The sequence below is a fragment of the Pteronotus mesoamericanus genome, unplaced genomic scaffold, assembly GCF_021234165.1.
Source record: "Pteronotus mesoamericanus isolate MK-2021 breed Mesoamerican mustached bat unplaced genomic scaffold, CSHL_Meso_final contig_55, whole genome shotgun sequence".
Lineage (NCBI taxonomy): Eukaryota > Metazoa > Chordata > Mammalia > Chiroptera > Mormoopidae > Pteronotus > Pteronotus mesoamericanus.
Window position 1 is genome coordinate 756,925 of NW_026555198.1, and position 11,595 is coordinate 768,519.

At 38.6% G+C, this 11,595-nt stretch overlaps 1 non-coding gene across 1 annotated transcript; it reads left to right on the forward strand.

Annotated features, from left to right (window-relative positions):
* Positions 1-2,617: 2,617 nt before the first annotated feature.
* On the forward strand, positions 2,618-2,747 carry LOC129075558 (small nucleolar RNA SNORA61). Its single transcript, XR_008529657.1, has one exon. It is a non-coding gene; the product is annotated as a small nucleolar RNA SNORA61 (small nucleolar RNA).
* The last annotated feature ends 8,848 nt before the right edge of the window (positions 2,748-11,595 follow it).

Below are 11,595 nucleotides of genomic sequence, written 5' to 3' on the forward strand. Positions count from 1 at the left end.
TATTCTATTCAGGCCTTGAATCCTTGATACCCACCCACATTCATGAGGGCAATCTTCTTTACTAAATCTACCAATTCAAATGCTAATAATTCCAGAAATACGCTCACAGGCACACCCAGGAATAATGTTTCATCAGTTATTTGGGTGCCCAACCCACTGAGCCACACCAGTCAGGGCTATCTTTGTCAATCTTGCTAAAGGTTTATCAATTGATTTATTTTTTAGTACTTTTTTCCATTAATTTCTCTATTGTTTGCATTTTCAGTGATTTCTGTCCTTATTTTTATTTCCTTCTTTCTGATTTTTTTTGGTTTCATTCTGCTTTTTGTTTTCTAGTTGCTTGAGGAAGAGAACTTAGATTATTGATTTGAGACCTTTCCTCTTTAATAATGTAAACAGCACTTAGTGTATAATTTTTTCTTTCATGGGATTATAAAATATTGTAGCTAATTTAGAAAACAATTACATATTAACTTAAAATAGTAAATGATACGTTACCATATAACCCAGCAGTTCCACCCTGAGGTATATACCCAGGAGAACTGCAAATATGTTCACACAAAAACCTGCACAGGAATATTCATATACAGCATTATTCATGATAAATTTAAAAAATGTAACTACTTAAATGTCCATCAGTTGTTGAATGGAAAAACAAAGTGTGTTCTATCTATATAATGGAATATTATTTGACCAAAAAAGGAACGAAATACTGATATATGCTACAAAATGGATGAACCTTGTAAACATCATGTGAAGTGAAAGAAGACAATCACAAAAGGCTATATATTTTATGATTCCATTTACTTGCAAGTAAAGAATAGGCAAATCCATAACAACAGAAAGTAGATCTGTTTTCTAGGGCTTGGGGGCAGAGAGAAATGAGAAGTAACCGCAAAGAGGCATGGGGTATCTTTTGGGGATGATAAAATATTCTTAAATTAGATAGTGGTGACGGTTGCACAACCCTGTGAATATACTAAAAACCACTGAAATGTATACTTTGTTTTTTTTAAAGATTTTATTTTTTTAATTTATTTTTAGACAGAAAGGAAGGGAGGGAGAGAGGGAGAGAAACATCAATGTGTGGTTGCCTCTCATGCGCCCCTTACTGGGGACCTGGCTCACAACCCAGGCATGTGCCCTGACTGGGAATTGAACCAGAGATTCTTTTGTTTGCAGTCCGGTGCACAATGCACTGAGCCACACCAGCCAGGGCCAAAATATACACTTTAAAAGAGTAAATTATATCTCAATGAATCTACTACATTAAAAAGTTTACCTTTGCCACTACTTATATGAGTCCTATATATATTGATATATTGTATTTTCATTTTAATTCAACTCTACATATTTTTAAAGTTTTCCTTTGAAACTTTCTCTTTGATCCATTTATCAGTGCTAAAGTTTTATTTCCAAGTATACATTCATTTTCCTGTTGCATTTTTATTAATTTCTAATTTGATTCCATTACAGTTAGAGAACATATTCTGTGTGGTAAGCAGAATAGTGCCCCCCACAAAGATGTTCATATCTTGCCTTGACCATGTGGCTCAGTTGGATGGTTGCTGACTCACAAAGCAAAAGGTCAATGGTTTGATTCCCAGGCAGGGCACATGCCTGGGTTGCGGGGTTTGGTCCAATTGATGTTTCTTTTCTGCTCTTTCTCCTTCCTTTCCCCTCTCTCTAAAAATAAATAAATAAAATATTTTTAAAAAAACATGTTCGTGTCTTTATACCCAGAACTTGTGAATGTGTTATGTTACATGGAGGAGTTAAAGTTGCTAATCATTTAAAATAAAATTAAGACATTATTCTGAATTACCCATGTGGGCCCAGGCTAATCACAGGAGTCCTTAAAAGTAAAAGAAGGAAGTAGAAGGTTCAGAGAGATGCAACTTGACAAGGACTCAACCTGACATTGCTGACTTTGAACATGGAGGAAGGGGGATACAAGCAGGGAACTTGGTAGCCCCTAGAAGCTGGAAACATTCCTCAGTTTATGGTCTGAAAGTAAACATGGACCTCTCTTACATAAGCACAAAGAAATGAAATCTGCCAACAACGCAAATGAGCAAGGAAATGGACTCTCTCCTAGAGCCTCCAGAGATGAATACAGTCATTCTAACATAGCACCTTGATTTTTAAACCTGATGAGACTGGGACTCTATCTCCTTGTGCTGCAGCCAGTATTGTCCACAGGGAGAGAAGTGGAATGAATATGAGGCTTCCCTCATGTGTTTCACTTTTCTCAGGGATTACACTCTTTTAAAAAATATATTATTTATTTATTTTTAGAGAGAAGAGAGAGGAGAGGGAGAGAAACAGCAGTATCAATATGAAGTTGCCTCTCATGTGCCCCCTACTGGGGACCTGGCTCGCAACACAGGCATGTTCCCTAGACTGGGAATCGAACCAGCGACCCTTTGGTTTGCAGGCCAGCACCCAATCCACTGAGCCACACCAGCCAAGGCAGGGATTATATTCTTGTAATGCTTATTGTACAATGCTTCAAAATGTTGTCTCATTATACTTTGTCCAGTTTTACAGTTGTTTATGGTGGGCAAACAGATTCAGTACCAATGACTTCATCATCATCAGAAGTAGAAGTGGTTATGCCCTCTGGTTCCGTTTCCCATTGAATCTGAACACTGGTTTTAGTGGGAGTAATAGAAAAAGTAATACTGAAGCTGGCCTCATGGTGCTTGTAGCCTACTCTATAACATGTGGTCTAGTTTCAAATGAAGTGAAAAAAACAAAAGAAAAAGAAAAAGAAAAGGAAGATGTGGAAGGAGTTGTACTTTTCTGTTACACTTTGATTTTTTAAAAATGTTTTTTAAAGGTTAAATGAAAAACAAAAGAAAAAAGAAAAAAGTAAAAGAGGAAGATCACATACAACAACACATAGGTGGGATCACCAAGTGTTAAGACCCCTCAAGAATATTTAGGTTAACTGAGGTGAAGGGAATATAAAATGGATCTTTTAGAAAGAACAGATACCAAGTATGGCCCTGTAACCAGTTACTTAAGTAAAGGTTATAGACTTCACTTGAATTTTGTCCAATGCTGTATCATACTCTTGTTTCCTAGTACTTAATTTAGAGAATATGGAGATAAGATCCCAGAGATTCTGCACTTGGAATTGAATGCAATTATTCACAAAACTTTGGGTTATCCTTCTTTGGGGTAGCCATGGAGCAGTATATTTGGGGATATATGCAAAATAGTTTAAGTGTGTTAGGTAAAGATATTGTTGGATGATAAATATGGGGAAAAAGCGTATTCATTTATTCAACATACATTTGTTAAACTCTTACTGTGCCAGGTTTTTTGTTGTTGTTGTTTTTTTAAGGCTCTTGGGATACCTCAATAAACAAAACAGGGTAAAGTGCCCTGATATCATGAAGATGTATCCCAGTCCATTTTCATGCAAGCAATGACACATTAAATCCTCCTCATGTGCAAATCTGACTCCCTCTTTTGCTACAAGCCTGGGAAAAATCTTTTTTTAATCCTCACCTGAGGACATTCTTTTTTTTCATTGTTTTTAGAGAGAGAGGTAGGGAGAGAGAGAAACGTCAATGCAAGATAGAAGCATCCACTGGTTGCCTCCAGTACGTGCCCAGACTGGTGATCATATGCATCCATAACAGGGAATGAACCCAAGCCCACACTCCAGGCGTGTACTCTGACCAGGAATCCTTCTGGATGCTCCAGCCAACTGAGCCCCAGTGGTCAGGGCTGAAAAAATCTTTGCTTTTAAAGAGCTCATGTCATTATATTGGGCCTCCCAGATTATCTCCCCTTTGATTAATTCAGTCAACAGACAAGTAACCCTAATAATTATATCTGCAAAATGCCTTTCACCATGTAACATAAAACATAACCATGACCATGACACATATTATATTCACAGTCCTGGAAATCAGGAAGGGAAATTTGGGGGACCATTTTGGAATCTTGCCTGTCAGAGACACAAAAAAGAAATAGAAAACCCAAATAGATTTCTATCTCCTCTCCTCAAAAAGTTAAATTTGCAATTTAAAAAATCTTCCCAAAAGAAAACTCTAGGATCAGATTTCTTTAGTGATTTCTTTTAGGTAAAAGACAATACCAATCCTAAACATACTCTTTTAGAAAAGAGAGGAAACATTTCCTGATTCTTCCTCATTCATTTTATGAGGTCAGCATTATCCTTAAGCTCCAAATTCACTTTTTACTTGCTCTATGAAAATGAATCTGAGCGCTTAAATATTTTTCCATTGCTAGTTGGCATATTAGGTAGAAAAAAGAAACTTTCCCCCCCTATACTACTTAATATTTCTTGCCACAAAATGTTTGGGTTTTTTTCCCCAACATTGACCTATTCTTTAATAGCTGGGTGGTCTGCAATTCTATCTACCTGGAGTTAGTATCAGGTTCCATAGGTTAACGGCTCAGTCCTGGAGGATGGCCCCCAGTTAAGATGTCAATCACAAGTTTGGGCCTTCTGCATTTCTGAGTGATCTGCCATAAATCAGAAGTCCCCACCACCCTCTCCTCAGGTTTGATAATTTGCTAGAATAATTCACACAACTCAAGGAAAGCACTTCACTATTATTACCCATTTATTATAAATACAATTCAAGAACAGCCAAATCAGAGACACATAGGGCAAAGTATGGGGAAGGGGCAGGGAGCGTCCATATGCTGTCTGGGAAAATCACCCTCCCAGCAACTCCATGTGTTCAACTGGGGAGCTCTCAAAACCCCTTTGGTTAATTTTTTTAAAGCTTCATTACAAGGATAGCATTGATTAGATAACTGGCCATCGGTGATTAATTCAATCCCCATTCCTCTACCCTCTCTGAGGTCAGGGGTGAGGCTGAAAGTTCCAATCTCTAATCACTTGATCAGTTCCTCTGGCAACCTGTCCCCTGTGCCCCACCAATTCCTTAGGGGCTCTGAATAACAAAAAACATTCTTTCCACCTGTTATGGCTCTAGAGTTACTTCAAAAACTAGGGACAAAAAACAAGTATTACATATAAAAGATGCTCCTTTCACCTTTATCACTCCAGAGCTGTTTCAGGAGCTGGGATGAATATCAAAATATATGTATTTCCCATATCACAATATCACCTTAGGTTTTGTCAATAAAGGGCATCAGAAACGTTGAAGAACAAAAATTTTGCACCCTGATTCTGGTATGCTTGATTGGCTGCCTCTTGCAGCATCTGGATCTTCACCTTCTCCAGGTCTGGTTCCTGCTGTGGGGGTTGTTTCTAGCCTCGGGCCCTTAAACAACGCTCACCATTTCTCCCTGCATGCAATAGGCAGCAGCTTCCCCAGAAACTCCCAATCCTCACCCAGGCCTGGGACACTTTTACAGCTGAATACTTCTGGTGAGACACCTTCCTGTGAATGGCCTTCTCCAGTACACTGGAGGATAGATTTCTAGCAAGTTCTGTGAGTGTGGCACTAGTGACTCTTCTATTCAAGAGGCCACATCCGTACCTCTCCAATAATGTCTAGATTTAAGGCATTAGAGCGGGAATGAGGCTCTATCAAAGAGCAGGGGGTATTTGAGTACTCCATCTTGGCCCTGGAAATAATGATTATATATTGTTATTATATTAATATATCTAGTACTCCTATATTGAGTTCTCTTTACTTCTAAGTATTCCTTCATTATTCATATCCATGTTAAATTCTTTATATCAAACCTGTCCTGTTCTTAGTACTATGTAGTTTCTCTCTCCTGATTGGACCTAAATTTGGATGACTTGGAGATAGACCTTACAGAGTAGCAACTGGAGACAGACCTACAAAACTAGGATTTGGAGATTGGTTTGTTCATGCCTTTGGGTTTGAGCTCAACGCTCCTTGTAAATGGGAAAAGGGATTCTAGTAATTCATGGCATGCAGGGGTATCACAATAAATCCAGACATGCCAACTGAAGCCTGAACTTTGGGGGCCCAAGTGGCTGGTGCACTTAACCATTTTACCAGTAATGATGACCATAAAGACTGGTAATGGGTGGATTCTTTTGAGTTTATTTGAGTGCTTACAAAGAAAAAAATTACAAACTCAAGCTTTGGCTGAGGTGGTTCAGGAGGTTGGAGCATCATCCCATGCATCAGAAGGTTGGAGGTTCAAATCCTGGCCAGGGCACGTGACTGGGTTCTGGGTTCAATCCTGGTTGAAGCATATATTTGAGGTGGCTGATCGATATTTCTCTCTCACATTGATGTCCTCATGCTGTCTCTCCCCTCCTCTCTCTCTAAAATATACATATATATACATTTTTTTTAATTACAAGCTCAACTCCATTAACTCTCAGCTCATCGGTCTGTAGCTGCAGGCCTGATATTCCTGAAAACAAACTTATACAGGGTGCTGAATTATGAGTTGAATTTGGTCTCATTAAGTGTCCCATGTGAATGGACACATCTGTTTGGACCCAGATGAAACTAACAATATTGAATCCTTGAGTCATTCTGAACCCTCCATATGAGATGAAGCATCCTTCCCTACAGTGTCTAGAAATAAGACTGCTGCTTAAAAAATCTTGTGAACAATCCAAAATCTGTGGAACCCTGGGAAAGCAATGATAAGAGGGAAATTCATAGCACTGCAGGCCTGTCTCAAAAAACAAGAAAAAGCTCAAATAAACAACCTAACTTCACACTTAAAGGAAATTGAAAAGGAACAAACAAAGCCCAATGTGAGTAGAAGGAAGGAAATAATTAAGATCAGAGCAGAAATGAATGAAAGAGCCTTAAAAAAATGATACAAAAGATTCATGAATCCAAGAGCTGGTTCTTTGAAAAGATCAACAAGTTGACAAACCTTTAACCAGACTCATCAAGAAAAAAAGAGACTCCAAATAAATAAAATCAGAAATGAAGTAGAAATAACAACTGACAGTAAAGAAATACAAAGCATTGTAATATTATGAACAATTATATGCCAACAAACTGCACAACCTGGACAAAATGGGTAAATTCCTAGAAACAATCTTCAAATTTAAATCAGGAAAAATCAGAGAATCTGAATAGACAGATTATACCTAATGAAATTGAAGCAGTAATGAAAAAACTCTCAACAAAAGCCCTGGACTAGATGGCTTCACAGGTGAATTTTACCAAACATTCAGGGAAGAACTAACACCTCTTCATTTCAAACTATTTCATAAAATACAAGAGGAGGGAAGGCTCCCAAACTCATTTTACAAGGCCAGCATTATTCTAATTCCAAAACAAGATAAAGACACTACACAGAAAGAAAATTATAGGCAAATATCACTAGTGAATAGAGATGCTAAAATCCTCAACAAAATATTAACAAACCAAATACAGTAATATGTTAAAAGATCATACACCATGATCAAAGTGGGACTTATTTGGGGAATGCAAGGATGGTCCAACATTTGCAAATCAATAAATGTGATTCACTACATAAACCAAAAGGAAGGATAAAAACCACATGACTGTATCAATAGATGCAGAAAAAGCTTTTGATAAAATCCAGCACCCATTTACAATAAATACTTTCAGCAAAGTAGGAATACAGGGAATATACCTAAACATAACAAAGGCCATATATGACAAACCCACTGCCAGTATCATACTCAATGAGCAAAACTATAATCATCCCCCGTTAAGATTTGGAACAAGACAGAGATGTCCATTTTCACCTCTTTTATTCAACATAGTACTGGAAGTCCTAGCCACAGCAATCAGACAAGAAGAAGAAAAAGCATCCAAATTGGAAAGGAAGAAGGAAAACTGTCTTTATTTGCAGATGACATGATACTGTACATAGAGAACCTCAAATATTCCACCAAGAAACTACTAGAACTGATAAATGAATTCAGCAAAGTAGCAGGATTAATTAAAGTAGCAGCAAATTAATATTCAGAAATCAGTTGCATTTTTATAAACCAATAATGAACTAACAGAAAGGGAAATTAAGAAAACAATCCCACTCCCAGTTGCTTCAAAAAGAATAAAACACTTAGGAATAAACCTAAACAAGGATGTAAAAGACCCGTACTCAGAAAATTCTAAGACACTGAAAAAAGATATTGAAGAAGATATAAATAAGTGTAAGCACATACCATGTTCATGGATAGGACAAATTAACATCATTAAAATGTCCATACTACCCAAAGCAATCTATAGATTCAATGCAATTCCTATCAAGATTCCAATGTTGTATTTCACAGAACTGGAACAAATATTCCAAAAATTTATATGGAACCACAAAAAGTCTCGCATTGCAACAGCAATCCTGAAAAAGAAGAACAAAGTTGGAGGAATCATACTAATTTCAAACTATACTGCAAGGCCACAGTAATCAAAATAGCCTGATACTGGCATAAAACCAGACACATAGATCAATGGAATGGAGTAGAGAGCCCAGAAATAAACCCACACCTCTACAGTCAGTTAATATTCGACGGAGGATGAAAGTACATACAATGGGCTGAAAATAGTTTATTCAATAAATGGTGCTGGGAAAATTGTACAGATACATGTAGAAAAATGAAAGCAGACCACCTTCTTACACCACACACAGTAAGGTGAAGTCCAGGAACATGTATAAAGGACCCATGGACAAAGACAACCAGGGGGAAGATTGAATGTGGGAGGTAGGGGTGGATAGGGCAGGTGGGGACATGGGGACAGCTGTAATTGAACAACAATAAAAAAAGAAAAGAGAAAATAAGAATAAATTCAAAATGGATCAAGACTTAACTGTTACACCCAAAACCATAAAACTCCTAGAAGAAAACAGTCAGCAAAATCTTGGACATTGCTCGTAGCAATTTTTTATCAGATCTATCTCCCCAGGCAAGGGAAACAAAAGAAAAAATAATCAAATGGAACTTCACCAAACTAAAAAGTTTTTGCACAGCAAAGGAAGTTATCAGAAAAATAAAAAGACAACCCACAGAATGGGAGAACATATTCATTGATACATCTGATAAAGGGTTAATATTCAAAATTTATAAAGTACTTATAATACTCAACCCCCCAAAAAACAAACAACCCAATTTAAAAATGGGCATAGTACCTTAATAGACACTTCTCCAAAGAGGACACACAGATGGCCAATAGACATATGAAAAGGTGCTTAACATCACTTATCATCAGAGAAATGCAAATGAAAACCACAATGTGATACCATCTCACACTAGTGAATGGCTATTGTCAATAAATCAACAAACAGCAAGTGCTGCAGAAAAGGGAACCCTCATACACTGTTGGTGGGAATGCAGACTGGTACAGCCAATGTGGAAAGCAGTATGGAGATATCTCAAAAAATTAAAAATGGATCTGCCTTTTGACCCACTAATCCCACTTCTGAGAATATATCCGAAGGAAGCCAAAACACTAATTTGAAAGAATATAAGCACCCCTATGTTCATTGCCGTGTTATTTACAATTGCCAAGATATGGAAGCAGCCCAAGCGTCCATCAATAGACGAGTGGATAAAACAACTGTTGGACATTTACACAATGGAATTTTACTCCACCATAAAAAAGAAGAAAATTTTACCCTTTATAACAGTATGGATGGACCTGGAGAACATTATGCTAAGTGAAATAATCCAGTCAGAGAAAGACAAATACAGTATGATTTTACTCATATGTGGAATCTAATGAACAAACTGAACAAGCAAAACAGAGACAGACTCATAGATGGAGAACAGATGACAGCTAGTGGGACAGGAGGAGATTAGGTGGTGGAGGGATTGAGCAAAAAAGAAAAAGAACTCATAGACATGAACAACAGGGTGGTGATTGCTGGGGGAAGGGTGGTATAAAGGGACTAAATCATAATGGAAAAAATAAAGACTATATATTTAAGAAATAATATAGCCCTAGCTGATGTGGCTCAGTAGACAGAGTGTTGGCCTGCGAATCAGAGTTGCCAGTTCAATTCCCAGTGTAGGACACATGCCTGGGTTGCAGGCCAAGTCCCCAGTAGGGGGCACATGAGATGCAACCATACATTGATGTTTCTTTTCGTTTCTCCCTCCCTTCCTAAGGGGGTACCTCATCCCACAGAGTCCCCCTGGCCACTATGGATGAGGAAATAAGTCATGCTAGACACTCAGTCTGCCAGAAGAAAGGGGGTGGCAATCCCCTCTAGTGGAGAATGCCCCAGCCCTTCTCTTGAACTGGCTTTTGTTGAGGATAATTGAGGATAGGCATAGGGGTATACAGCATGCATGCAAAGCTTAACAATCAATGCCTAAAGGCTATGTTTACAGAAAACAGGTAGAGATCATAGGTAACAATTGAAGAAACAGAGATTTGCCTCAGGTCAGGATCTGGTAGACAGGGTAGCACCCATGTGGCCCTGAAACTTGGGAAACTGATCTCATCCTATGCTCTGACCCCAAACATCAGTACTCCATTAACTCGAGGGCATTCTTAGCAAAATAAGTTTCATAGGATTTAATGCATTTCTCTCCCAAGCCTAATTGTCCCTAGGAATCGCTTGATCCAGTTTAGGGCTGTACCTGCCTTTAGTATTGTCTCACTGACCCAGTCAGGTGGGTGGAGCAGAGTAGCCAAGAGATAAGGAGACTTCTTTCAGATAGAATGAGGACTCTGGCCATGACAAAGCCGAGGGATGAGGGTCTTTTGCCCCTTCTCCATGCCCCCCAAGTCCTTCCCTGATGGCCCCTATACGACTGTGCCTGTCTTAGGTTGCCTCTGCCATCGAGTGGTCTTACCCATCACTGACTAACCAGCCATCCTCCGGGGCCAAGCAGAGTGATGTGAGGGAGGCGAGGGCTGCGCCCCTGCCAGGGGAACAGGTTTTGTCTCCTCAGTGGCCAATTTTCCCAAGGCCTCCTTGCTCAGCTCCAGCCTTGGAGCCCTCTCGCCTGTCAGTGAGGCTACAGTCGCTGAAACCACGCAGGACAGTTCACAACACCTTCCCTTCTCGAAAGAAGAGGAGAAGAGGAAGGAAAGGGGAAGGGAAAGGAAAGGAGGAAGAAAGGAAGAAGAGAGAAAAGAAAGAAGGAAGGAAAAAAGGAGGAAAGAAAGGAGGGGAGGAGGAAAAAAAGAAAAAGAGAGAGGGAGGGAGGGAGGAAGGGAGAGAGAAAGAAAAGAAAAAGGAAGAGAGGGAAGGGGAGGGAAGGGGAGGGGACGGGAGGGAAAGGGGAGGGTAAGAAAGAAGAAAGGAAGAAAAAAGAAAAGAAAAAAAGAAATAATATAAAAGTGTAAGAAAACTTTAAAAAATCTTTTGATTACCTTGCCTGGGGCAGATTCCTTGAAAGTGGATGTTATTCTTAAGATCTACCACAACCATCTTAAAATGCCACTAGACCCACAACTATGGTCCAAACTCAGCATACTCCAGGTAGCCAAGTAATAAACAACCCAGGAAAAATAGCTTACATACCAACTGGCAAAGTAGATGGGCAAATAATGGAGGATGCACACCATCAAATACTATGTTATAGTTAGATTGAACTAGATGCATATTTTGTAACACAGGTAAATATTCAAAACATTGTAATAAGGTGCTAGAAAAAACAATGTATAATACCATACCATTTAAGTAAATTAAAAATATATGCATATAATGTAT